The following is a 25,910-nucleotide window of genomic DNA, read 5'->3' as shown; positions in this document are numbered from 1 at the left end:
AGAAACCACACATAAATATCTTGAGTGGCAATGCAACCAAGTTGGCCAGCATCTGTCATTCCAAGGGAGGAAGCACTGTCATTGTATCTTAACCTGAAAATCTGTGATACTTTCTAATATTAAAAGAGGGTGATCCTCCTGCTCATGCCCCTGGAATTTGGTTAAACTTGTGGTATGCTAAGAATCTGCGTTTCTGCAAAACATTTCGGTAGTGTTTACAGTGGAGTCGTTCTTCTTGAAAGTTCATTTTCCTTCTGTTTTCTGTTTCAAAGGCTTCTTGCCAAATTTAGCAGGTAGCTGTTGGACTGAGATTTCCTCCCCTTCTGACTTTTATTAAATCTTATGTGTGAAACAGACTGAAGTCTTCCTGTTGCTATAAACTAAGAAAAAACTACTGTGTGTTGACAGGAGTGGCTGTTTTAAAATGCGCTTTGTAGCACTTCCTTTTTTCCATCATGGATCTTCTTTTGTAGAAGCTGTAACATAGACTTATTCCTTTTAGAAAATGTAATTACTTGGAGACTACCTTTATCCTGATCCTGCAATTTACATTTATCCTCTGGCAAAGGAGAGGTGGGATTCATTTTGCCTGATTTCTAGCTGTCAAAAATTACTTTTCTAGTCTGAGCTTATTTCTTAGTTGATCCAATGAATGGGAGAGTTCTGCAGAAGGAAAATTGTTCCCCCCTCCCTCTTCTAGTGTTGTGGCTATAGAGAAAGTAGTTTAAACTAAGTGCCTATGTTTTAGAAGGCTAATGTGGAGTGAGAAGAATTCCATTTCCTATCTTCCTTTGAAAAAAGCCAGAGCTTGGAAAAGTTTTCCTTTAACTAAACCTATCTTTAACTTGTTTCTTTTTCCTTCCCCACCCCTCCTCCAGGGAAGCTTATGCTAGGGGAAAGAAGGAAAAGCCTCCCTTTTTACCAGAGGAGCCATCCTCCTTCTCCTCCTCCAATGATCCTGTACCAGATGAGTTGTTATGTCTCATTTGTAAGGATATAATGACTTGTGCAGCTGTTATTCCCTGCTGTGGAAACAGTTATTGTGACAAATGTAAGTGTTACTCCCATGTTTGTTAATTCAAAACATCACATCTGATTTTCTGAAAGCTGAAAGAGGAGATAATGAAATTACTTTGTTACCAGTTCTATTTAATATTTAAGTATACGCTCAATATGAAAGCGCTCTTCTTGTATAAAGGGAAAAAAAAGCCAGGAAGCTTTTCCCCCTTTTTACGTGTCTAGTTAAATCTTCTTGACATGTGGAAGGATGAATATGAGAAGAGTAGCTAATTCTGCAGGTGATTACAGTGTTAGATATTGAATGAGTCTAGTTTGTCCACAGCCCTTTCTTTCATACTAAATTATATAGCCAACTCTGGGGACTTATGGTGGTCTGCAACAAGCGGGTAGTTAAGCATTTAATCCACATTCTTCTCCATGGAAGAGTTGGTTAAAACCTTCAGAACTCAAACCTACTAATGTTTTTTTGAGATGTGTTTTATTCATTAACCTTGAGGTTGGGGACTTCTCGCTGTACTAGATAGTAGGAAAAAGACTAGTTGAAACATCAAGACACAGCCTATGCTACATCTTCAGATGTTACAATAGTGAAATGTCAAAACTGTATAGTTATTTGCTGCATACTAGAATTTTTTTACACTATTGAACATTTCTAGCTTCATGCTCTCAATTAAAGACCATATTCACCTATTAATCATATATGTGTTTTTATAATTAATTAGAACCCCCAAAACTTCCTTAGTTTGGCTAAATACAATTTTGATTATTCTAGTTATACACAGTTATTAGAACAGCATTACTGGAATCTGAGGAACATACATGCCCAATGTGGCATCGGACGGATGTTTCGCCTAATACTTTAACTGCCAACATGTGCCTACACCAGGTAACATGATGACATTTACATAAAGTGCTTGTAAGAAAAAGCTATTTGTAAAAAGCTGAAAGGGAAGAAAATACTAATTTACGTCTCCTTAAGCAAGGCGTAATTGTATAAGGCTAAATTTACTTTTCAAATACATTATCTGTTGTTGTCACAGCTTACAACTCTTTAGAGACAACCTGGCAAATTCAGGTCACACTTTTGTTTAACATGATTGCCTCGCTTTCAAATTCGGTGTTAACACTGAAGTACATTACATACAGTTACTCGGAGTTACCAGTCATTAATATCAGTGTTTAATGTGATGTGTTCAAATATCTGTATGTTGGTTTCTTTTAGGACTGATAGCATTTACAGGAATACACAAGCAGTTTTCCTCTTTGAAGGCTTTTGTTCGTATATCTGCTGAAGTTTCATCTTACCTTTTTTGTAAACGTTTTTCTGCTTCCAGGCTGTGAACAACTTCAAGAGTGGAGCTGGCTACACAAAAAGGCTCTGTCAACAGATTTGGCAGCAACAACAGCAGCAGCTGCCACTGCCTCCACCACCACTCAATACTGTTATACCTCCTGCTGCTCTGGTGACTGCTGCTGAACCTTCTACATCTTCCTCTCTGTCAACCAGCAGGTCGTTGGAAGAGAAGGTAAGCTTTATTTCAACATATGCAGCGATTCTTATATTTTAGTAGAGCTTATTTTCCAACTGTCTGTGTTTATTCACAAGGGCTCTCAGGTTCCTGTGCAAAGACAGCCAGCATTAGCAAGTCGTCTGGGCCCCCAAAGACAATCAATACCCACCACTGGTAAGAAACTGTAACTTTAGAATGTCTTTTAAAAAATGATCTTCAGATAAACCAAATGGGATTTTTTGCTTTTTCCTCTCTCCACTCCAAAAGGTCATCCAGCGAGAGCCAGTACAATTTGCTCAGCAGGTGGCAGAGCAGGCTGGGGACTCTATGTATTCTACAGAAATCCAATGTATTACTATTTGTAAGCTGTTAAACGAGGCCATAGCACTTAACTTCTGCAACAGCTGATTTATAATGAAGTAAGTATGCAGAAGATAGTTGTGGAGAATACAAGCAGTCATTAATTTTTAAATGGCCTAATTTGGGTTGGGTTTAACAAATGGAATCTGTGCTTGCAGTAAAATTATTTAAAATAAAACTCAAGTACCTGATTGAAAAGAAGACCCTGAAAAAGGAACTCTTTGGGAGGAAACCATAATTACATATCAGAATTAAAAACATTTAAAGGCTCAGGTGGAAAGCCACCCTTTTGATTTCTGGCTGAACAGGGCTGTAGAAATTGATTTCTAGAACCCCCTAATAATTTGACGTGAATTTGCCAGGTTGTTTCTAAAGAGTTGTAAGCTGTGACAACAACAGATAATGTATTTGAAAAGTAAATTTAGCCTTATACAATTACGCCTTGCTTAAGGAGACGTAAATTAGTATTTTCTTCCCTTTCAGCTTTTTACAAATAGCTTTTTCTTACAAGCACTTTATGTAAATGTCATCATGTTACCTGGTGTAGGCACATGTTGGCAGTTAAAGTATTAGGCGAAACATCCGTCCGATGCCACATTGGGCATGTATGTTCCTCAGATTCCAGTAATGCTGTTCTAATAACTGTGTATAACTAGAATAATCAAAATTGTATTTAGCCAAACTAAGGAAGTTTTGGGGGTTCTAATAGAAGTCAGCCTCCAACATTCTTTTTATAACAACTTAGTTGACACTGATTGAGCAAATTCTTGGAAAAGTCAACACTCCTATTTTATGTCAGTTTTGAGTTTCTTCAATTTAGTCAGCCCAAATAGCCAAACTGCTTTCTCTCAGTTGGAGAGAGAGGAGTCTGTTGTATCTGTTATTGCAGTGTCAGGTCAGTCCTTCCTTTTGGAAGATATGTGTTATAGATAGATTGTAAGGGTGCACTGTGTTTATAAAATCTTAAAGATAAACCAGAACAAAACCCAGGATCCATTCCACAGATTGTCTAAAATCTCCAATTCAGGAAGCAAGAAAATAACAATTCAGGGACAAGAGCAGGCCAAATACATCATTGTGAGGCAACAGCATAGGAAGTGTACGTGGAAGAAGATAAAACAAGTTCGAGAGAAGGTGAGTTATTATCTGTGCTATACGGGATGCTGGCACTGCTTTCAGGCTACCAACCCAGCTTCAAGGCAGAAAAAAAAGTGGCTTTATCTTTATGCTGGCATCAGGAACAAGGTGCTTTAACTTGCCAGCAGGTGTCTGCAGGCTTTTTTTAGCATGAGTTTGTGCAGTAGGAATGGAAGGTGTAGCTGGTGTTACTTCAGTGAACGTCACAGGGTTTGGGGGTTTTCTTGCTTGGTTGGATTTGGTTTGTTTGTTGTTTGGGGGTTTTGTTTTGTTTTGTTTTGTGCTATCAATTTGGAGGGTTCAGGAGCTGATTTACATTCATTCCTCCTCCCAAGTGGTGACGGTAGAAAAGGCTGGAGTGATAAATTTCTACCCAGCTGGAGGCAGGCTGACCTCATAAGTCAGAGAGATGCATTCACAGTGAAGGCTCATACACCGCCCTGATGGCTGCAACTCCCTGAACTGTAATAGTGTGAACTTATCCGTTGTCTCTCGGAGTATGCAGGATAAATGGCTTGCAGCTTTGTGAAGCTATAAACAAGTGACAAAACTTGGAACAAATCAGTTTAACTTCTTGTATAAAATTAGGATCTCTTGGAACTGAAGCATGTTGGAGCTGTTCACTGTGGTGGACAAATCATAGCAAGAGTTGGCAAAATATTAAACTGCCAGAGACTTCTCATTTAAACAGAAGGCTGATGGATGAATAGGTATTATGCCATGCATGCTACTTTCTCTTTTAAGATCTCTTCTTTGTATATGCCTGGCAGTCTGGTACAGTTGAGAGAGAGAAGTAAGATATTTATTTATTTATTTAATTCCAAAAAGGGAACAAATTCTATTGGGCATAAGTCATTCTCAGTAAAGCTTTCCAAGTGCCATTTTGCTCAACTTTTAAGTTGTGAGATCAAATTTTCAGTAATACATGCAGGCAACTGAAAAACATCTACTCTTGACTAAGAGAATTTGCTGTTGATAATATCTGCTATATCTAATCGATATTGTCCTTTATGTCAATCTCTAATTATAGCCTCTGCAGGAAGAATGGGGCAACAAAAGGCAGATGGTGGCCTTCTGTAGCCTGGAAAGATCTTGGATGCTAGCAAAGTCTAAAACCCATTCTTGTGTTGTGCAAACTTTCTGAAGTGCAAGTTGTACACTGCAAGTAATGTGTAAAACATGGAAGAAGTTGCTGCTGTAGTTGTTTTAATTTAGATGTAATGCACAGCAATTAAACATAAGCTTTCCTTCTGTATTTGTTATGAAAATGATATCATAAGAAGGAAAATATTAATTATGACTATTTTTACTTATAAAGTGGAAATTGACAATGCCTATAAACAAGGCAAGGCAAATTAGGTCAAGGCCTAGTTACACTTGCAAGTAAACAGCTGTTCTGACTGGGGAGACTAGTTGATAGGACTACAGTTCTAATACCCTCCCCCCCGCTCCAGCTTTTTGGAAAACGCATAGAAAAAAGTTTGAAAAATGAGCTCATAGAGAAGGGAGGCGGAGGGAACCCACTAGATGACTAAAAGCCATGTCTATAGTTGGATAAAGCTACTCTGAGAGAGAGAAATCCATCTTTCCTCAGTGGAAGAGTAAAGGCAACAATTAGAAATAAGGAGCTGCAATAAGCAATCTTTTTAAAATCAAGTGTTGAAGCTGTCCTTTGAGCACTTCCTCATCCCATTCCAGCCAAAGTGGGTCAGATGCCTTAAATAGTTCTAAGCATCTCTCGACTAACCCAGCTAATATTTGAAGTTGTCCATATATGAAATAGGAAAATGTCTGGTTTGAATAAAGGCATCATTAATCCCTTTAGCCTTAGGGGTTGGATATGGACTCTTTGACAAGCATGATGAGTTGTAGAGACCTTTTTAATGTGTCTCCCCCTTTTGCTACTAGTGTTTCTGTAGAAACCCTTGATCCATTAAGTACAGTCCTCACTTCCTTGTCCCACTCCTTTCTCTCTCCTGCTTTCAGCTGGTAATGCAAAGTAGGGGTTTCTTTCTCCATTTTTCCCTTTCTAAAGCAAGGGTTCTATGGTGTAAAAAAAAAAAAAAAAAAGCTCATGCTGCTTTTAATTTAATGTTGTCCTGCCATGTCAGTCCTGTGCTGCTTCTGATTGCAAAGAAGTCTAAGCAGACAGGGCAAGTGGAGGGTTGGAGGTGAAAATGATGCCTTGCTGTGCTTGGAGTTCCAGGGGCAGTAACCCTGTGGGCCTCCAAACCCAGGTGCCTGGTGTCCTGCTCAACCTAACTGGGCAGTGAGCTAGTTAAAGCAGATTTGAGCACCTTCTACAAACAGATCTTAACTTGTGCTGCTCTGCGTGCTGACATACAGCTCTTGGATTTAGATTAAAACAGATGTATGTACAGCTACGCCTCTGAACTATAAAAATTGAACACTGTGTTAGAAGCACAAGGCTCTGCTAGCAACATTAGCTGCAGATTGGTTGATGTTTTCATTCATCCTCTTCTGTAAACGAAACCAAGGTAATGCTGAATTTGCTGTAACAACTCTGTTTAACAGACCACTTTGTTATATGTCCTTCCTCTACAATAAACTATAATGTCCTTCCAGAATCAGTAGAAGCACAGCAAAGACATTGAACTAAAAGAAGCCAGTGTTAAATTGTCTTGTTTAATGTTAGCAAGAAGCTGATGGGAATATCCTTAAATCAAAACTGATATGAAACACATTTATGTCCAAAACTTGTGCTGTATGTAGTGTCACCCTTCGTGAACTTCAAACCTTTTCATTTCCTGGCAATCAGTTATAACTCTCTAGCGCAATGCAAATAAGCTGTCTTAAGAGGGTAGCAACTTGGATCTTTTCTTATATCCACAATTTTTTTTTAAAAAAGTAGTTGTGACTTCTAAGTTAGGTCAAGTTATCTAAAAACCATAAGCAGGATCTTTTTTTCCTCATTTATGTTAATGTTGGGCAAAAGAACAGAAGCTGATTTGGAAACCGGTTAAGTGGAAGGGTGTTTTCCAGTAAGGTGGTTGGTTTGTTTTTTTTTTTTTCTTTTATGGAGTCTTCAGTATTTTATTGTCTCCCACAGTACTCTTAGGCTGCAGAACCAGCCTCAAAGGCACTGTGGAATTACTTCTCCAATTAGCTTGGCTCCTCCTAAGGATAGAGATTGCATTCATACTCAGAAGCTGGTTGAAGTGATGAAAGCATTTGGGGTATTTGAAGATGAGGAAGAACTGAACCATGGGTATAACAAGACTGTCAAATTTGTTGATCTCCTTGGGCGGGGGGGCGATTAGGGCAAACTTAACATGAGTTTTCTTTACAGGCTGGTCATTCTTGGTAAGCTGAATAACTTGGTCAAAGAATGGATTTCAGAACTTGGTGAGAGCAAGGTAAGGATTTTTGATACATTCTTATCAAAACAGCTGAAGCCTTTTTGTTTCTTTTAAAGAAACTAGGATTTATGCTGAAGTTGAACTTTTAACTTTCTTAAGTATCAAGGAGATCCGTAATAACTGTCATTGAAATAAAGTATAAAAGATACTTCAGATCAAGCTCTTCAAGTCCTTGGGGCACTGAATAAATTTGTGAATTGGCTCCATCAGTTGACTTGTAGGAGTTAAGAAAGCTGAAAAAACATATTGTGGGGTGAGAAAGATGGTAAATGGGCAATAATCTTGCCCCAAACAGCCTACAGCACTCAATCTAGTTTGGCATTATTACACTAGACTTGCCTTTGGTATGGCTCTTAGATTGTGTTAATTTATGTGGGCTGGCTGCAGGGAAGACTGATAGTAGGTCTTAGTTTGTTTAAATTGATGAAATGATTGCTACATTACTCATCTTTTTTTTGTTTTGTTTGTGAGCTGCAAGCACTCACTTCAGAAAAACAGTATCAGTCTATTAGACTAACAACTCAGTACGGGAGGGAGAAGACATTGTTTATGGAGGCTGTTGTAGTCTTTCTAAATAACTTACATGCTAGTTAAACTTGCACGTAGCTCAATGTGTATTTTACATTCTACAGAAAACTCTTTCTCTTCTACCCACAGAATCTTTCCCCTTCAGCAGTAGCAAATGTTGGTGGCAAAATATTTATGTGTGGTTCTTACAGGCTTGAAATACACAGTAAAGGTAAACTTTTGTTGTCTGGTCATAGTTCTAATGTTTGAAAGTGTCTTCCAATGGTAACAGAAGAAATGGAATCTCTTTGCAGGTGCTGACATAGATGCTGTTTGTGTTGCTCCTAGACATGTAGAAAGATAGGATTTCTTTCAGTCGTTCTTTGAAAAACTCAAACATCAGGAGGAAATAAAAAATCTAAGAGTGAGTAAGCTCTCTCTTTGATAGACTGTGCAACTCCTACAATAAGAATATTCATGTTGAAGACTCATATTGGTAGTTGTTGTCTTACAAACCAAAATTAAAAAGGGAATTGTTTCTGAGTACCTTCTAAAATACTCTTTACGCAGCATGAAAATGTTGAAGTCAAGCTTTTGGTTCCCTTCCCCAATGACTGTACATCACATAAGACTCTTTGTGGTTCACTTTTTCCCTACCCATGGTTTGGGAATGAGTTGGCTATAGTATCAAAAAGCAAGATTGTCCCTAGGAGCCTTGCTTTAACTTTAGATGTAGTAAGGGGCTTGGAAATAAGGTAACTGCATGCAGGTAGAGGAAGGGGCAGCCTGAGATCTAAGCAAGTTGAATGTGATGTGGAAAGGTTTCTGAGACTCAGCCTGAGACTTTGTAGAAGAGATACACAGTCAACTTTACATAAAGTTAATAGGAGCTGTGCTGCGAACGTGCAAAACTGCCTTGTAAAATCACCCTCGGTGCCTATGTTGTGTACCTTGCGTATAAAACCAAACTCCTGAGAAGTGTTTCTGTCAGCCTAGTCTTCCTTGTACAGACATTTTGAAAGATTTCATATGCATAGCTAATGAGCCTTCGTTTAGAAGACTGCCACCTGAAAACAGACTCAGTGGGCTGTGGCACAGCTCTAACAAGTGGTCTACAAAATTGGAAATTGTCCCATAAGGTAGCTGATAGCATCTCAGGCATGGTAGAAAATAAAAATACAGGAGGCTTGTGCACGCTGTCAAATGTGGACAGAATTTTCTAGATTTCTCTGGATGTTAACCAGTAGTAAGATAGCTATGGAAATCTCTTGCTTTTCTTCCTCACCACCAAGGTAAGTACCTTACAACCTCTGATACTGATGGCTCATTGTGCACTGTTTGTTCATTACAATACATGATCAGCCTCTGAATCTCTTGGCTAAATAACTTCTGAATGCTAGTATTAGTACTGTATTAGTGCTATACTGCTTGCAGCTTATAATAAGTTTTTTTTGGTTTGGAAGCAGCTCAGTCTTTATACTGAGTAGTTAGCAGTGTAAATTCTGCATTTGATCGTAGTTTAGGAGAAACATTAAAGTAGCAAAACATTTTTTCTTACACAGTTATCCTCTCCTTTACAGGCAGTTGAAGATGCATATGTACCACTTGTCAAGTTTGAGTTTGATGGCCTTGAGGTAAGCATTTTTTTTCTTTAAGTGAGTAAATTTTTTTCGTGCTTTGGAATAGGATAACTTTTCCAGGGACCTGTGACTGTGCTGTTTTGGACCACAACCTATCCCAGGAGAATACATTGCTTATAGGAAAATAAGCCCCTAGGAAGCCTGGCAGGCATGGGAGCATCAGGGACATTTTTTTCTAAACCTGTGCTGTAGACCAAGGTAGCCTGCTTGAATAGCATTTATCTCTAGGATCGTGCAGAGTGGGAGCAGAGGAAGTGTCCTTGCTAACTCTTCTTAGCTCTGACAAGTGAGCTTTCTACAGAGGGATGCGTATAGTGTAGTTCACTGTGTGAAACATGTGAGCAGACTAAATGTTTTGCTGCAAATCCAAAATGAAGTGGTCATGGGACAAACAATCTGGAAAATGGAAAGTAAAAGTACTCATTTGACTCCTGCCTAGGTTTGTCAGCTGCAGGAATCCTGGTATCTTGAATACTTCTTACACAATTAATAAAGACCTGCATGCTCTAATACCTAAGCAAGTTACTGCTTGGTATCACTATTATGAAGACATTTATTCAGTGACCTTTTTGTGGCCTTTATCTGGTACAGACATTCACAGAATAATTTTCTTGCCTCAGACTGTACTAAACCCCAGATACTTCAGGATCAAAAGGGCTTACTGCCTAAAGAAAATGCTCTCTCCTTTGCTGAAGTATAGTTGAGGTGATTGAACTTGTCTTAATTCTGTGATTAATTTTAAGTTCCTTTTTAATTAAAATTCTAAGTCTAGAGTAATCTTTTTTTCAACTTAAAAACCCCTCTTCCTTTCCCTAGCTTAAAAAGAAAGGGGTGATGCAATGAAGGTTTTGTAAATAAAATATGGAACTTTTAGAAATTTTATGGAGTCTTCTGGTCAATAAATCTCGGGAGATGTATCTATAGTCACATAATTCTAAATACAAATGTTAACCTTTCTTTTTAGACTTGAATGACTGTCCCCCACTAGTGTGCTGTTTGCAAACTGTGTGGCATTCTAATGGCTGGCACTTTCTTCCTCTTAAGATTGATCTCATGTTTGCAAGACTGTCTATGCCAACTGTTTCTGATAAGCTTGATCTCAGAGATGACTCACATCTCAGAAGCCTGGATATAAGATGTATATGAAGCTTAAATGGTAAGCATATTTACACATCTTTAAAAAGAAAATATTACTAAAATTGGTGTGGAATGCACATTACACAACCCAAGTTTCTACAAGATGCAGAAACTGATCCCCTGTATACTTGAGATCTGAGGAGGTGGTGAGTGGGCTGAAATTTAGATGTTTCAAGTTGTGTTTCATGTTTCTTTGATTGGGGTGTGCACATTGTTCCAGTTTGCCACAGAAACTACTTCAGATGAATAGGTAGAGCACTTGATAGAGAAGAATGTGTGGTAGTTCATTAAAAAAAAAACACAACAAAACAAACAAACAAAAAAAACCAACCCCAAATTTAAAATACTGAAGCCTGACTTGCTCACTGTTTAACACTCACTGGTTTAATTGTTCCTGGCTGTCGAAAGAAACCTAGCTTTCGGAATCCTGTGGAAGGGCCTTACTGAAAATTGTTGGCTGCAGTCTAAAGTATGAAAAAGCTGTTGAGGGCACCAGTTACCTGACGTGATACTGAAAGTTACGTGTAATCTCTAATTTTTAAGGTAATACAAAGCAAGTAATCCAAACTTGTTTTCATAGACTTGAAGGATAAACTGTAAGTTATTGATCCAGCATAGCATAAAAACAACTTGTACCTGTGTCGTGGTTTCAGCGCAGCTGGTAACAAAGGACCACGCAGCCGCTCGCTCACTCTTCCTGCCCCCCTCCAGTGGGATGGGGAGGAGAATCAGAAAGGAGAAAAGGAAAAAAAAAAAAAGTATCCTTGAGCTTTGAGATAAGGACAATTTACTGGGACAACACAAAAAAAGACATTACAGCAACAACGGTACTAATAAAAGAATATACCAAACAAGTGGTGCACAGTGCAACTGCTCACCACCCAGAACCCAATGCTCCGCCACTTCCCCCACTGAAAGCCGAGAGCCCCCCCAGCCCGCTCCCCATTTATGTACTGAGCATGATGTCACATGGTATGGAATACCTCCTTGGCTAGTTCAGGTCAGCTGTCCTGGCTGTGCCCCCTCCCAGGTTCCTGTGAAAATTAACTCTATTCCAGCTGAACCCAGGACAAGATGTTACTAGGAAGTTCTGTGCTTCAACATTTTTTCTTACAGGCTGCAGAGTTACTGATGAAACACTACACCTAGTGCCAAATAAAGAGAACTTCTGGCTCACACTGCAATTAAACTGTGGGCAAAATGTGAGTAATGTGATTGTTTGTGATCTTTAAACTTTTCAGAGGTACCTCATGCTGAAAAAATAATAACATTAGAATTCCTTCAGCTTTGGATAGCTGTTTAAATAACAGTTTTTTACCCCCATGGGGCAGATTCTGTGTGTTTTTTAATGAGGGTAGAGTGGGGAGAAGAGGGGAGTGCCTACAGGACAAGGTGCTGCGTTGCTTATCAGGAACCTGACTACAAAGGATAAAAATGCCAAGTGAAGTATAAAAGCTCGATACATAAGGAATAAGAAAATACTGTTTGCGCATGTGACTAGAGCAAGTGCTAGAAGAATGGTAGAACCTTTTTCTTAAGGGAAGTTGGATGAAGCAGTAGCTGTAGCAGTGCAGGCAAATTTCAGAGTAGCAGTATTTTGGGAAGTGGTGTGGTAATGATTCTTTTTCTCATCGCTGTGAGGACCAACAATTTTGGCCTCATTGCACTGAAAAAATAACTGACTTTGAGGCTGAAGTGTACTAGGTATTCTATAGATTGTGAGGTTGGTGCTGTAAATTTGAAGGAATATACTTGGGTATTGAAAGACTACAGGCTAATGACAGCATATCCATTGTATGATGTGGCATTTACTCCAACATGCTGGGATTCATTGGTAGGGTTTCCTGGGCCATGCTAGTAGCAAGAATGTATCAGCTCTAGCCAAACGCTTTGGCTACTACTCTGATTAAGACGTTCTTGTTTTTTTTCAAAATGGTAAGAGCTATTTATGACTATTTTAATTTGCAGAAAGTAGTTACACTTTTTGTGGTAGTTCTTTATATAAGATTTACACCAACAACATTCAATCCTACCCTGAATTACATGGCAGAGTTTTAAATGGACAGTTAGTTACTGGCTTTTCTTATACAGGGAATGGCCAAAACCTGTATTGCTGAAACAACACGAAGAGAGCAATCTTAACTTACCAGTATGGGACCCTAGGGTATGTAGACATTGAATTTGGAAGCCTTTAAACTTTCTTCTAAGCTAAGCTGCTGGTGCTGAGCACAATTGTTTTAACATCATAGGTGAACTGATGAGACCGATATCATGTAATGCCTATCATTACCCCAGCCTATCCACAGCAGAACTCTACATACAACGTATCTACATCAGCATGAGCGGTAGCGGTAGAGGAGTTAAAACATGGTAAAGTTCTTTCCATGCATATTAATTGATTAAAAAGTATAAATTTTCCTCTATGAAACCACATTATCTGAATTGGTTATATTCTGCGAGGTGTTCCGCCCTTTTAGGCAGAAGAGTTCTCTGGGAAGTATATCTGTTGCAGGCAATAAGGGACCAGTTTTACAATGAACTGTTGTAGTAGACCTGCATTGTGTCAAGGGAATCCCTGCTTTTTGATCTGTCAATCATTGTTCAAAACCTTTATCTTATAAAGTTTATATCATGCTCTGCTAGTCTTTAAAAAAAAAAAAAAGTAATAAGTTTTTCAACCTTAATTATAGGTCTTGCAGTTACAAATGAGATTCTCCAAGGAAAATCGGACTGACCAAAGCTCTTTGAACCACAGAACTTCTTTCAGAAATACAACTATGTATGAAATCTGTTATCTGAACTTGAAATTATTTACTTACTGGTTAGCATAGATAGTTTTAGCTTGCAGTCTAAATAGAAGATGGCATTGGTGTTTGTTTTTCAGAAACTGGAGGTAGTCATATGAATTTCGGTAAGGATAAGTAGAGGGAAGAGAGAAAAACTATATGTGTTATGCCACTGACACTGTTTTTATTAAAAGAAATCAACTCTGATACTTAGAATGTAGCAGAATGCAATTATAAAGGGTGTAATCAGTTTTTCTTCAGTTAATACTGTGCCGAATGCAGGATATAATCTGTCATGTCTGGAAGTCACATTCTATACATTTAAGGCAGTTTTGATTTCACTTGAAGGAATACAAAGTCCTGAGCTAGGATATTATTTTTTCTTTTCTTCTAGACATTGTATTGTGCTGACTGCTAGTGCCTCCACTGAAGAGCATCACTTAGAGTGGTAAGACTTGCTTTGAATGTGGATTCAATAGATAATTGACACTCAGTTCAGTGTTGCACTTCATTAGTTAATACAGTTAACAAAAATAAAGCATTCAACTCTGCAACTAGGCATGGAATACAGTACCAAGTTAAGTAGACAGTTCATCAGCAAAACTGAAAGCTTTCTTGTGAAGGGAAGTTAACATAAATCTTGCTGTTTCAGAAGTTAACCTAAAGATCTAAGTCATGATGAGAAGGAACAAAGAGGGTTAGTGTGCATATGCCTGAAGGTCAGATGCTCTGTGTCATCTGGAGAAGCAGATGCAAGGAGTCTAAGGAGACTACTTACCCAACACTGCTTCAGTTAGGAAGATGTTCCTTGTCGCAGAGTCTGAAGTAAACGGGGATTACTTGATGTCATCAGATGTGTAGTGGACACTGGAGAGTTAGATCTTTTACTGAGTTAGAGAGCAGTGGTCTCCAGATTTTTGTGCAGTCCTGAGAGAAAAAAAAAAAATTAAACACATAGTTGCAGTATATATCTACTTATTTACAAGTTACATACACATTACTGAAGTTCTAGTATTTTCTTCCCATACCCAGTGGATTGTCTTGTGCACCCCCTGGTGTACACCCCCCGGCATACACCCTGCCCCCCCCCCACTTTGAAGACCACTGTTGTAGAGCCTTAGAAGACTTGGTTTCATAACTTTTTTACTGGATGTAATATTTAATTTAGGACTAGATTACACTCAATGCTAAGTTGCTCTGGTTATGTAGTCAGCCTATTCCAGAGCCTCCTTTTCTCCAGTGAAGTGAAACAAGGCTGTTTAATCTAGGTGAAACCTGACCGTCTGCACAGAGCATCTGAATGCTGATAAATAGTATTTACAAACTTTTAATCTAGTAGTTTGCTCAGGCATCTTATGTTTAGTGCTGAAAATTATCATCTCAGCACGCTTGGTAGTGGATAGGTACATTGCAGGGGTGCTGATCTACTTTGTGAAATGTAATGTGAGAACCACTTCAACTGTAGTGAGAGAAAATGACTGCTTACGACATGACATTTGTCACTGTCTCAAAGGAGATACACCAATAATAACTTGTTTAACCTGTGTGAACCAGCTGACTAACTGTGAATCTTGAAATAAGGGGAAACGGTGAGGAATTAAGGTACTCTAATGTATGTGGTGTTCTCACTCTTAAGAAATGAGTACTTTACCTGCTTTGCTCAAGTAAGCAAGCGAAATAGCTCTGTGTAACAGACCACTGTTCTGAGGGCACCTTGGTTATACTTCAAAGTTTGGCTTGCGCTTTAAGGCAAATAATTTAATTCTTATGCTACCTCTAAAAGACATCTTCTCTCATGTTTAAAAATAGCTCTAATAGGTAATACCTTTTACCTGAACTTTTTAATGTGTTCACTTAAAAATCGTATCAGCTACAGCTTGATGTCAGTTGCAGTTAGGTATACAACAAGGAGTTATGGGCAGAGGGCTTAGAGCCAAATAGTTTTTGATGTGAAATGTTTTTAAGTGAACAAAGTTTATCGTATCTCACAATAAAGATGAGGAAAGTTCTGGCTCCAGTAAAAGCTGATGTTTTTTGCAGTGACAGAAATGGCAGCAAATGGGGCTTAGTTTTGCATCTGGGAAAATGAAAAGCAGAAGATAAATTTGCTTCAGTTTGTCTGCTATAAGAACAAGTTTAGTTCACCAACTCTTGAATGGATTTGGGAATAGATGACACATCTCTGTTGTTCATCAACATAAGATACTTTTGAAGAACGTAGAGTTCTGACTGCTTTCAAAGCTAGCAGTGTTTTAGGTAAAAGGGTAAAATGCCAGTACTTCATTTAAATGAAGAGCCTTTCTGGTCATGATACATTTCTTGGGCAAGTTTCTGTTGAGACTGTGTTGACTAGATCATTTGTTTATTAAAGGAACTATATTTTTTGAGTTTGCCTGGAAAAGGGTAAACTCTTTTCACAGGTCAATCTGCAGGAAGAATTGCATCTTTACTCAGGTGTAATTGAACAGTTGTGCTTGAGCCTTTTCTAAACTGTTGCTCTCCTTGATCTTAGGGGCAAAAAGGAGTTTTGCTGCTCTTCAAAATGCAGCCAGAGCTGCTGGGAATCTGCTTCTTGTTGATATTTTCATCATAGGTCATATGTTGAAGTGTTGTATCTGACCCGTTAAGAGTACAAGTTAAACTTGTTTACCTCTGTCTTTGGAAACTTTAAAGCTCAAATGTCACTGGAAACTTCTCAAACTATACTGTGTGTGATATAAATATCCAGTATCTGCTCAGCTGAATGAAACTTACTACTTACTGACTGGTTAGCATTTTTGTATTAGCATTGTATTGTAAAAAGGCATATAACAAATGTGCTGGATACAGTTAAAAATGAGTAAATGGCTCTTGTTCTTATTAGGATTGGCCTTGTTGAATCTGAAATTCGTGTGCTAGTTGGAAACTTGGAGAGGAATTAATTTCTATCTATTGCACATGTAAAGCCAGTCTTTCCCTGGCAGATGAGAACTTTGTAAACAGTGAGTTTCATTACTTTTCTGAAATACAGTTTGGCCAATGTATTTGTATTGTCTTTGTGTGGCAAGGTTTTGGTAGTGGGGGGGGGGGTTACAGGGGTGGCTTCTATAAGAAGCTGCTGGAAGCTTCCCCTGTGTCTGACAGAGCCAATACTAGCCGGCTCTGAGATGGACCCGCCACCGGCCAAGGCCGAGCCAATCAGCGATAGTGGTAACACCTCTGTGATAACATATTTAATAAGGAAAAAAAGTTGCTGGGACAGAAACAGCAGCCGGAGAGAGGAAGTGAGAACATGTAAGAGAAACAACCCTGCAGACACCAAGATCAGTGAAGAATGATGGGGAGCAGATGCTCCAGGCGCCAGAGCAGAGATTCCCCTGCAGCCCCTGGTGAAGACCCTGGTGAGGCAGGCTGTCCCCCTGCAGACCATGGAGGTCCACGGTGGAGCAGATATCCACCTGCAGCCTGTGGAGGACCCTACACCAGAGCAGGTGGGTTCCCGAAGGAGGCTGTGACCCCGTGGGAACCCTGCACTGGAGCAGGCTCCTGGCAGGACCAGCGGATCTGTGGAGACAGGAGCCCACGGAGCAGGTTTTCTGGCAGGACTTGTGACCCCGTGGGGGACCCATGCTGGAGCAGTGTGCTCCTGAAGGACGGCACACTGTGGAAAGGACCCATGCTGGAGCAGTTTGTGAAGAACTGCAGCCCGTGGGAAGGACCCACATTGGAGAAGTTCATGGAGGACTGTCTCCTGTGGGAGGGACCCCACGCTGGAGCAGGGGAAGAGTGTGATGAGCCCTCCCCCTGAGGATGATGAAGCGGCAGAAAATAACGTGTGATGAACTGACCATAAACCCCATTCCCCGTCTCCCTGTGCTGCTGGGGTGCGTAGGTAGAGAATCCAGGAGTGAAGTTGTGCCTGGGAGGAAGGGAGGGGTGGAGGGAAGGTGTTCTGAGATTTGGTTTTATTTCTCATTACCCTACTCTGGTTGATTTGTAATAAATTGAGTTAATTTTCCCCAAGCTGAGTCTGTTTTGCCCATGATGGTAACAGGTGAGTGATCTCTCCCGTCCTGATCTCGACCCACAAGCTCTTCGTTATATTTTCTTTCCCCTGTCCAGCTGAGGAGGGGGAGTGATAGAATGGCTTTGGTGGGCACCTGGCATCCAGCCAGGGTCAACCCACAACAGTATTGCACTTTGCTTGTATTCATTCACCTCAGCTTACCTGCGAGAGATGTTCGGTTACGTACCTACTGTTTTGTAGGTATGAGGCCTCACAGGTAAGGTTCTGAGCATGTAGGATCTTTTTAAAGAAGGGAGAACTTCAGGGAGGAGTTCTCAGACAACTTAAGTATGGGCTGACTCTAATCTTTAGCTGCTGCATACAACTAAATTGTTTTGCTTACTCCCTTCTTGAGAGTACATACTAGCATCCAGATAATTGGCATCTGTGCATAAATGATAGATTTGTGAATCTGTCTTTTTAGGAGTGGATATGTGTCAATGTCAATGTGGTTTCCTGGAATTGTATTTAGGAAAGTGGAAAATGCAGCAAGTGTTAACGTTGATTTAACGTATGTTATACAGTCGTTCAAAGGTAAGCCTATATTTTGCTCTAGTCTGGTAGGGTTTCATTTTTTTATTCTAGTGCAAGTTGCTTCACAAAGTGAATTGTGGTTCCTTCTGGTATTAGCTATTAGATATTTCTACCGAGCGCGATACATAGAAGATTAGCCTGAAAAACATACTGTTTTGACACTTTGGCACAGTAAGTCCATCTTGAAACAAAAGTGTGTACTAAAGTCCTATACCATATACCACACGTGAAATAACTGCTCTGCAGATCATAGTAAACTCTCACAAAGGAACTGCGATTCATGAGGTGGACAGTCAGATGTGAAGCCAGGAGATGTCCATTTACTGGGTGTAGCTACACTTGTCAAAAACAGTTGTCAGTTGCTGAACTTTGAAAGTGGGAATTAACTGTATCAGTCTCTAAAATAAGTTGTTAATGCCTGTTGAGAGTATTTTTTCCAAAATAACAGTTTATGTATGATATCATCCCAGAACTTTGAAAGGCAGTGAGTGGTCACCTTGTAATGACATGCAGTCTCGCATGTAAATCTTCATGTTCATCTTCCATTATTACTTTTGATAGATGTAGAAATAAAGTAATATTTCAAGTGTTGTTAGATAATGCTAGAATAAAGGGATTTTGGGGTGAGCAGTCATTTGAAAGTATAGGTCTTTTTGCCACAATCTGTTTGCTTCTTCCCAAGCTGCCTGCTCTTGTGCCTTTCAGAAGTGCATGTGTGCTGTCAGGCTCATGCCTAGCTATCATAATGATGAACTAAGGAAATCAGGTTACTCTTCTGAAGTGACAAGTGTGTTTGGGCAAAAAGTTCTAATGGTGGGCTCCTTTAAACTCTTCATCAGTTCAAACAAACATTTATCCATGGTACCAGCATGAGCTGTGTGTTGTGTTGCTCAGACAACATGAGTAAATGCAGTAAAAGCTGACCTTCTTTTTAGCTCATGCTTTGGGATATGAGAAAAACACAGAAAAAAAGCATCAAAACTCTTGTCTGAGTTTCAAGCCAGGTGGGGTGACTTCCTCAGACTTGTACTCTTCTCTGAACTGATGCTTGTCTTATACGTTACATCCAGTGGCACTGTGTTTCAATGTTGTGGCAAATGTAAATTATGTCAACAAGGTTTATGTACTGCTAAGAGGCTAGAACTAATGTTAAATCCTGTATTTCTATGCACAAACTTTATTAGCATAGCTGTGTGCTCTTAGTTTAGTGAAGCACAGCCGACAATATGTTTCAGATACAGGGTTTGAATCCAGAGAGATTGAACAGAAAAGGTGTTTCTTGAGAGGTGTGATATCCCTTGGCAAATGTGGGAGTGGCCAGTAGTTACATGCAAGAAAGCTTTTATCATGTGCCTTGACTTTGAGAGAATATCTCTAGAGGGCAAGTTGATGGGCTCAAGAGTATAAGGCTCATAGTTCGGAAGGCTTTTGTTAAATGAACTTTATCTCACTTTTCCATAAAAACATTATTGAATTTACTTTGAAGCAACTGTTCATACCAGTGTGAATGTTCATATGTGTGCTTTTATTTCACTTCTAGGTCTCCTGTAGAAAGACTTATAAGCCTTTTTGTTTTTGTTGCATGTCCTTACTTTGATTCCCACTCTGTATGTTAGTAAGCTGACTTTCCAGTTATGCTCATGATAGGCTTGTTAAACTTACCTAAATGTGACTTAATTCTGTAATAACTTCTGTGCTAGTATAGCATTTTTTAGTTGCATAAAAGGTTCTTTGCAGGCAATTAAGAAAAACTGGTTTAAATTGTGGTGGTTCTGATAAGTCAGATGTCCCTAAAATCTAGACTGTCTTGGACAGATAGAGTTTTAACACCCGAATTAGTGAAACGCCCCCCCCCCAATCACCACAGTAAATATCAAACAAAAAAATTAGTCTAAATCTTGATTAAGGTGTCTGGTCTCTCATCAGCTGAGCACAGTTGGGTTGATTCAGAAATTCCTCTAGATCTATTTTCAACCAGAAAACTAAGGGTTAAGGAGTATTATCTCCTTCAGGCTAAAATCAGCTCAGATGTGAGCTGCATGATTAGCAAACCACAGCTGTAACTGAGCACATAAATGTATATTTGAACTTAAATAGCTATTACATACCTGGTCTGTACTGGATGTGAAATGGGCATCTTGGGTCACGTTCATCTTGGGACAACTTCTTATTCTTTGTTTGGGCTGGACAGACTTAAAGGCTTGCTGCTTCTAAAGAAACCATGTGTAACTTTGACAAATACCTAATGCAAACATTCCCACTAAGCTACAACGCTAAATTTCCTGTTAGTTTCCAGCCAGGCTAACAACCTCAATATGCTAAAGGATGGTATGAAGATTGAGGCAGCTCATGTGAAGAGAAAGCATCTCCACTATTTTTTGCCTGCAGAAACCTTACAGAAAAGAAAGAAGGTATAATAAAAATTTGGCTCTTCTGGCATTTTTTTTTGCTTTAATAATTACTTCATTATTTTGTTGTTGTTGTTTCAGCAAAGCATGCTAGGTGCTAGTCAAAATGCTAGTGGGCTTCAGTGCAAAAGGACTTCTTCAGATGGAAGTTGTTTGGACAGTTCCAGAGACACAGACTCCAGAACACCAGATAATGTCTCTTCTTTAAATAAGATTTCTAAATTGGACCCTTCTACAGCAGAGAGATAAAGGTTAGCACCATAACCTTAAAACTGTGAAGAAGCTGCTTTTTAACTGACTCGCAATGTGAATGAGGTCTAGGATTTTGTGTTGAATCTATGTTGTTCATAAGCATGTGGAGCGCTCTAATGGCTTCAGGAACAAAGCTGTCATCTCCTTTGGGCACATGGGGAGAGACAGGTTAAAGAAATCCTTGAAAAAATTAATTCAGTGTATGTGAACACATATAGGAAGAAAGAAGAACATGATAACAGAGCAATTATTTGGTCTTGAATGTAGTTCCCCTTAGGTTAGCGTGTAACTTGAAGCTGGAGTGTTTTATAAGTAGGTAGCTGTTCTTTCTAACAAAAAAAATGGTTAATGCCAAGCATGTTCTAATGAAGTGCTGATCTTGATCACAGAAACACTAGAGCTGCTGATGATTTGGTGCAGCAGTATGAGAACTTGTGCAGTAAAAGTGTCTGTCACTTCCTGGGAAGTCTCTTTGTTCATAAACTACTTCAGCACAGGAGGAATATGTAATCTTGAGAGTAATAGCCCAAGACTACCAAATGAGTAATGCCTTCTGTATTCAGACTGTTTGGTACTGTAGCAGTAGCATTAAAAAAAAAAAAAAAATTGGATGCCTGTATGGGTAGAGCAGATACATTCATGAAAAGCAGTACAGAGTGCTGGTGTCCTGGTTTCAGCTGGGATATAGTTAACTGTCTTCCTAGTAGCTGGTACAGTGGTATGTTTTGAGTTCAGTATGTGAAGAATGTTGATAACACTGATGTTTTCAGTTGTTGCTCAGTAGTGTTTAGACTATAGTCAAGGATTTTTCAGCTTCTCATGCCCAGCCAGGGCACCTGACCCAAACTGGCCAACAGTGTATTCCATACCATGTGACCTCCCATCTAGTATAGGAACTGGGCAGTGGGGGGGCAGGGATTCGCCGCTCGGGGACTGGCTGGGTGTCGGTCGGCGGGTGGTGAGCAATTGCCCTGTGCATCATTTGTACATTTCAATCCTTTTATTACTACTGTTGTCATTTTATTAGTGTTACCATTATCATTATTAGTTTCTTCTCTTCTGTTCCATTAAATCGTTCTTATCTCAACCCAGGAGTTTTACTTCTTTTCCTGATTTTCTCCCCCATCCCACTGGATGGGGGGGGAGTGAGTGAGCGGCTGCGTGGTGCTTAGTTGCTGGCTGGGGTTAAACCACGACAGCTGGATATACTATCCTGGAAAACAGTGCAAGTACATAGAGACTGACTAAAGAAAATGCTTAAGTTTAAATTTGCGGTCTGAAGTTCAGCAAAATGAAGATCTCATTCTAGATTGCCTGTGAGTTTGTTGTTCAGTAGAGTGCGACAATGAGATAAGAAGATAGACATTTGTCTTGCATGGACTTTCTGGAAAGGAAAAGTACAGTATTTTACAAACTAGCATTTTATAACTCTGGCATTTGACTTTTACAGAAATGCTGTGTATCAGAAATCTGATGGTGCTACCTCATGTAGCTGTGCCATCAGTGTCCAAGGGACTCTCCATTTCTGTTACTGATTCAAGTATGTATTGAAGTAGCGGATGGAATCCAGTCTTTAATTTCATGGCTGAACTCTAGAAGCTCAGTGTCTCCTACAGAACTGGAGGCTACAGTTGCAATAAGAACATTGGGAGCTCCAGTTGGGTGCACCATTCCAGGACATAACACAGTTTCTCCATGCGGATCACATTTTGTCCAAGGACAGCATGAATTAAGTGGGACTCCAATTACAGATCCTAAGAATGCTGCACTTAAATGACCTTATTCACTGACCACTAAAGGACCTTGCTCACCTACATCAGAAGAATGCCCCCAAAAACTAGTAGACAGAGAAAAAGTAAGGAGAGGGGGGTCTAGGCCAGGGAGTGTTTGAAGTAGAATTAATTATTGATGTACAATGAATGACATAACTGAGAAGAAATGTATATATACATCCCCAGTGGATTCAGGAATCTAAATTTAAGCATAATGATAGTTTTCCTAGGATGTAGGTATGAGAAATTGTCTCGAATATACTGTATAGCTATTAAACAATTTTTTTTTTCCAAGATCTGGCACTAGTGACTGTTTCTGGTCTGGTGGCAGGGTCTCTAAATACTACTGTACTTGTATATTACTGCACTGACCAATTGCTGAATGAACTGACTTATTTGGAAGCGGTTCTTAATTCAGGAAAAAAAAAAAAAATCTCAAAATGAAGTGGATATGAATCTTATAAATTTAAAAGTATGAGCTAATCTTGTTCTGCCAGATGATTTTTGAATGCATATTGATAGGTTTGCTGCTTTAGAAATCAGCAGCCTACTCAATAGGTTGTCCACTGCTGACATGACAGTGTGGAGTTGCTAGTTAAATCTTGTTTTTGTGGAAGCTTTCGATTAATGCTTGATTTGTTTTATTGCTATACATAACTCTCCTTAAACAGCTGTTTGTGTGGCTTGACCTCTGATTTGAGGCAGAGGCAAAGAACAACTAGAAAAAGCTCAATTTTGATACTTGTAAAGAATCAGCTTGCAGAACTGTTACCTACTATTGAATATTTCAAGTACAGATTTCAAGGTTTGGGTAATAAGACTTTTTGCGAGGCTTGAGATTGCCGTGTGGTAATGGTAGTCTTGTCTAAATGTTTTAAGAATGGCCACTAATACACTTAATGTGTTGACTGGAAGCTGTACTCAAATATGAGGGTAATTTTAGCATAGCAATTATTCTGGGCCTGTGTATTCTGTTCTTCTAGTTAACTGGCCAGGATTCAGCAAAGATGGTGGCAATCCAGAAGATGTCATCAGCAGATCTACAGACAACATAATTTTGAAGGGGTTTTACTCAGTGGACTAACTGGAAAGCTGAACGGACTGTTCCAGTGCCCAGACTACCTCACACAAATACTCTATGTGTTTGTTGATGTAAACAAAAATATGCTTTTTAGTTTAACTTATTTCAGTCTTCATTTCCCAAATATATTCTTGTAAGAGTTATCCTTATTAGTCTTTTTAAAAGTCTTAACTATCACTAGCTGAAACAGCTTTTGAAAAAGCCACAAAACCCAACCTGTCCTGTGACTTGGATTCAGAATGTGTGTAAACAGGTTAACTAGTCACTGCAAGCACGCTGTCGTTCAAAGTGTATATGAACGTGCTTGTATCCATTTGTGCTTTCCTAGTGCACGTGCATATATTGTTCTTATCTTAAATTATTTTCCCATTTGGCACATACACTTCTGTGCACCTATCACAATAGTACTCAGCTTTCTCAGCTAGTAGCTTTCCTCTGCCTAACGCAGCCATGCACTACACAAGTATTGCCTCCCATGGAGGTCCATTAATAATTTAAATATTGAAGAAAATGCAGCAGAGGATGCTACCAAGATGTGGAGAAGATAGACATGTCCCTTGCCATTGTATCTGATTTTTGTCTTAAGACTGCTGCAGCACGAGACTTGATGGGATTTTTTTGTTGTCACTGGGTAGTAAAGCTAAACTCAGAACACATGGCTGAAGATGTACTTAAATGTTGCAATAGCCAAGGCTGTTGTGACACTACTACCCACCTGCAAGGTACAGTCTTGAAAGCAATTGGCATGCAGAGAATGGTTTCAGATAAAGCCTGAAAGCTGTCTACATGATTACATCAAAACTTGTAGTAGTCTGAAGGTCTGGTCTGGGGAGAAATCCTGATCACATGAAGCAAATGTTATGCTATCTCTCTATTGTAATTTCTTTATAATTTGGTGTTTTTGTAAATGAAGTTCTATGTTTTTCCAGAGTATTTTTGTATGTACTGTAAAATACTGTCTTCCAAAGAGAAATTTAAGGTTTTTTTTTTTTTTTTTTTTTTTTAAATACACATGGGATCTGCTCAAAAACCCCAAACAACTAAAACAAATGTAAGGTTGGGGGGGGGGGCAGTGCCACAAAAAATATGTTTTACGAAATGATAATGTCATGGTAGAGTAAATTTGAGGAGACTAGGAACACTGCTTTCCTGCTTCTAGTATTTCCAGGGTTTGAATTAACAGCCTCTGAATAGTGCAGCTTGCAAACTGCATTGACAGCAGAAGTCCCAGTTTGCTGTGCGGACAAGAGATACCCCTGAATTCTTTTAAAATTAGTTGCTTGGCTTAAACAGCAATTCTGAGCTCTGATCATCTTAAGCATCCACCTAAAACCCTAGTGACAAGACCCAAGAGGCACGTAGCTATCTTGTGAGGTCCTCGTTCTCCTGCATTCCCCCTACTGCTAGTATTCCAAACTTGTGGAGAAAGCATGACTATGGCCATATACTTACTTTTTTTCCTTATTACCTCTGGTTTCCAGCTTGCTTCAAGTGCAATTTATCTCTTAGAAAATTTGCCTTAGTGGGTTTGAGAGGTCTTCTTCTTCCTTCTCCCCTCCAAAAACCCCAAAACTTCAGAGTGCAAAGCTTAGGTTTACTCACAGGTTAAAATTAAGAAACAGAATCCATGTAACTTAAGTGGCTTTTAGCAGAGCCACACCTTGAGTTTGTAAAATGGTTACCTTGGTTTTGTGACCAAGGTTAAAACCATGGTATTTAAATACTGTCAAGTCTGTGTACTAGTTACAGTAGGTATACAACTTCAGCACCTGTGTAAATAAAAATCCATCAGGAATTTGAAGGAATTAAAGCTGAAGTAGGTGATAAGATAAACAGCAAAGCAAATGTGAAAAGTAAGTGTTTTGTAGTAGTCTACAACCCTGTGATATAACCATGCTTTTAAACAAATTCTTCCACTTGAGTATCCCAAGGCTGTTAAAGGCTGTCTTGCCCTTAACCTCTAGGTCAGCATATGCATTTATGCAACTAGTCTCAAACTAACCTAGCTAATTGATATCAAAATATATGCATTTACATGGATTTGTTTATTTTTTTTTACTTTTGCTTTGCAGAATTATCTTTTGATTGCTCTTACTTTTTTTTTTTTTTTTTTGTTCCTCTCACTCTTAGGGTGTTAAGAAGAAGTTCAGGAAGAAGTTAGGTTACTAGTTTCCCAGACTTGATACAGCATAGGTGAGGTTACATGCTTTACCTTAATATACCCTGACTCAGCGCTTGGCCCAGTGCAGAGTGACGTCACTGTTCTGGAGTTTCCCTGGCTATTCCAGAAGTTCAATACTGCCCCAGGACTATGCAGATTAGATTACAGCTGTTTTAAAT

The 25,910-nt window shown here is 39.2% G+C and overlaps 1 pseudogene; it reads left to right on the top strand.

The window, feature by feature from the left end:
• The first annotated feature begins 1,891 nt into the window (after positions 1-1,891).
• Positions 1,892-23,573, top strand: LOC138684136 (poly(A) polymerase gamma-like; annotated as a pseudogene).
• Positions 23,574-25,910: the final 2,337 nt, after the last annotated feature.

The sequence above is a fragment of the Haliaeetus albicilla genome, unplaced genomic scaffold (genome assembly GCF_947461875.1).
Source record: "Haliaeetus albicilla unplaced genomic scaffold, bHalAlb1.1 scaffold_96, whole genome shotgun sequence".
In the NCBI taxonomy this organism is placed as follows: Eukaryota; Metazoa; Chordata; class Aves; order Accipitriformes; family Accipitridae; genus Haliaeetus; species Haliaeetus albicilla.
This window is presented reverse-complemented; position numbering and strand designations above follow the sequence as displayed.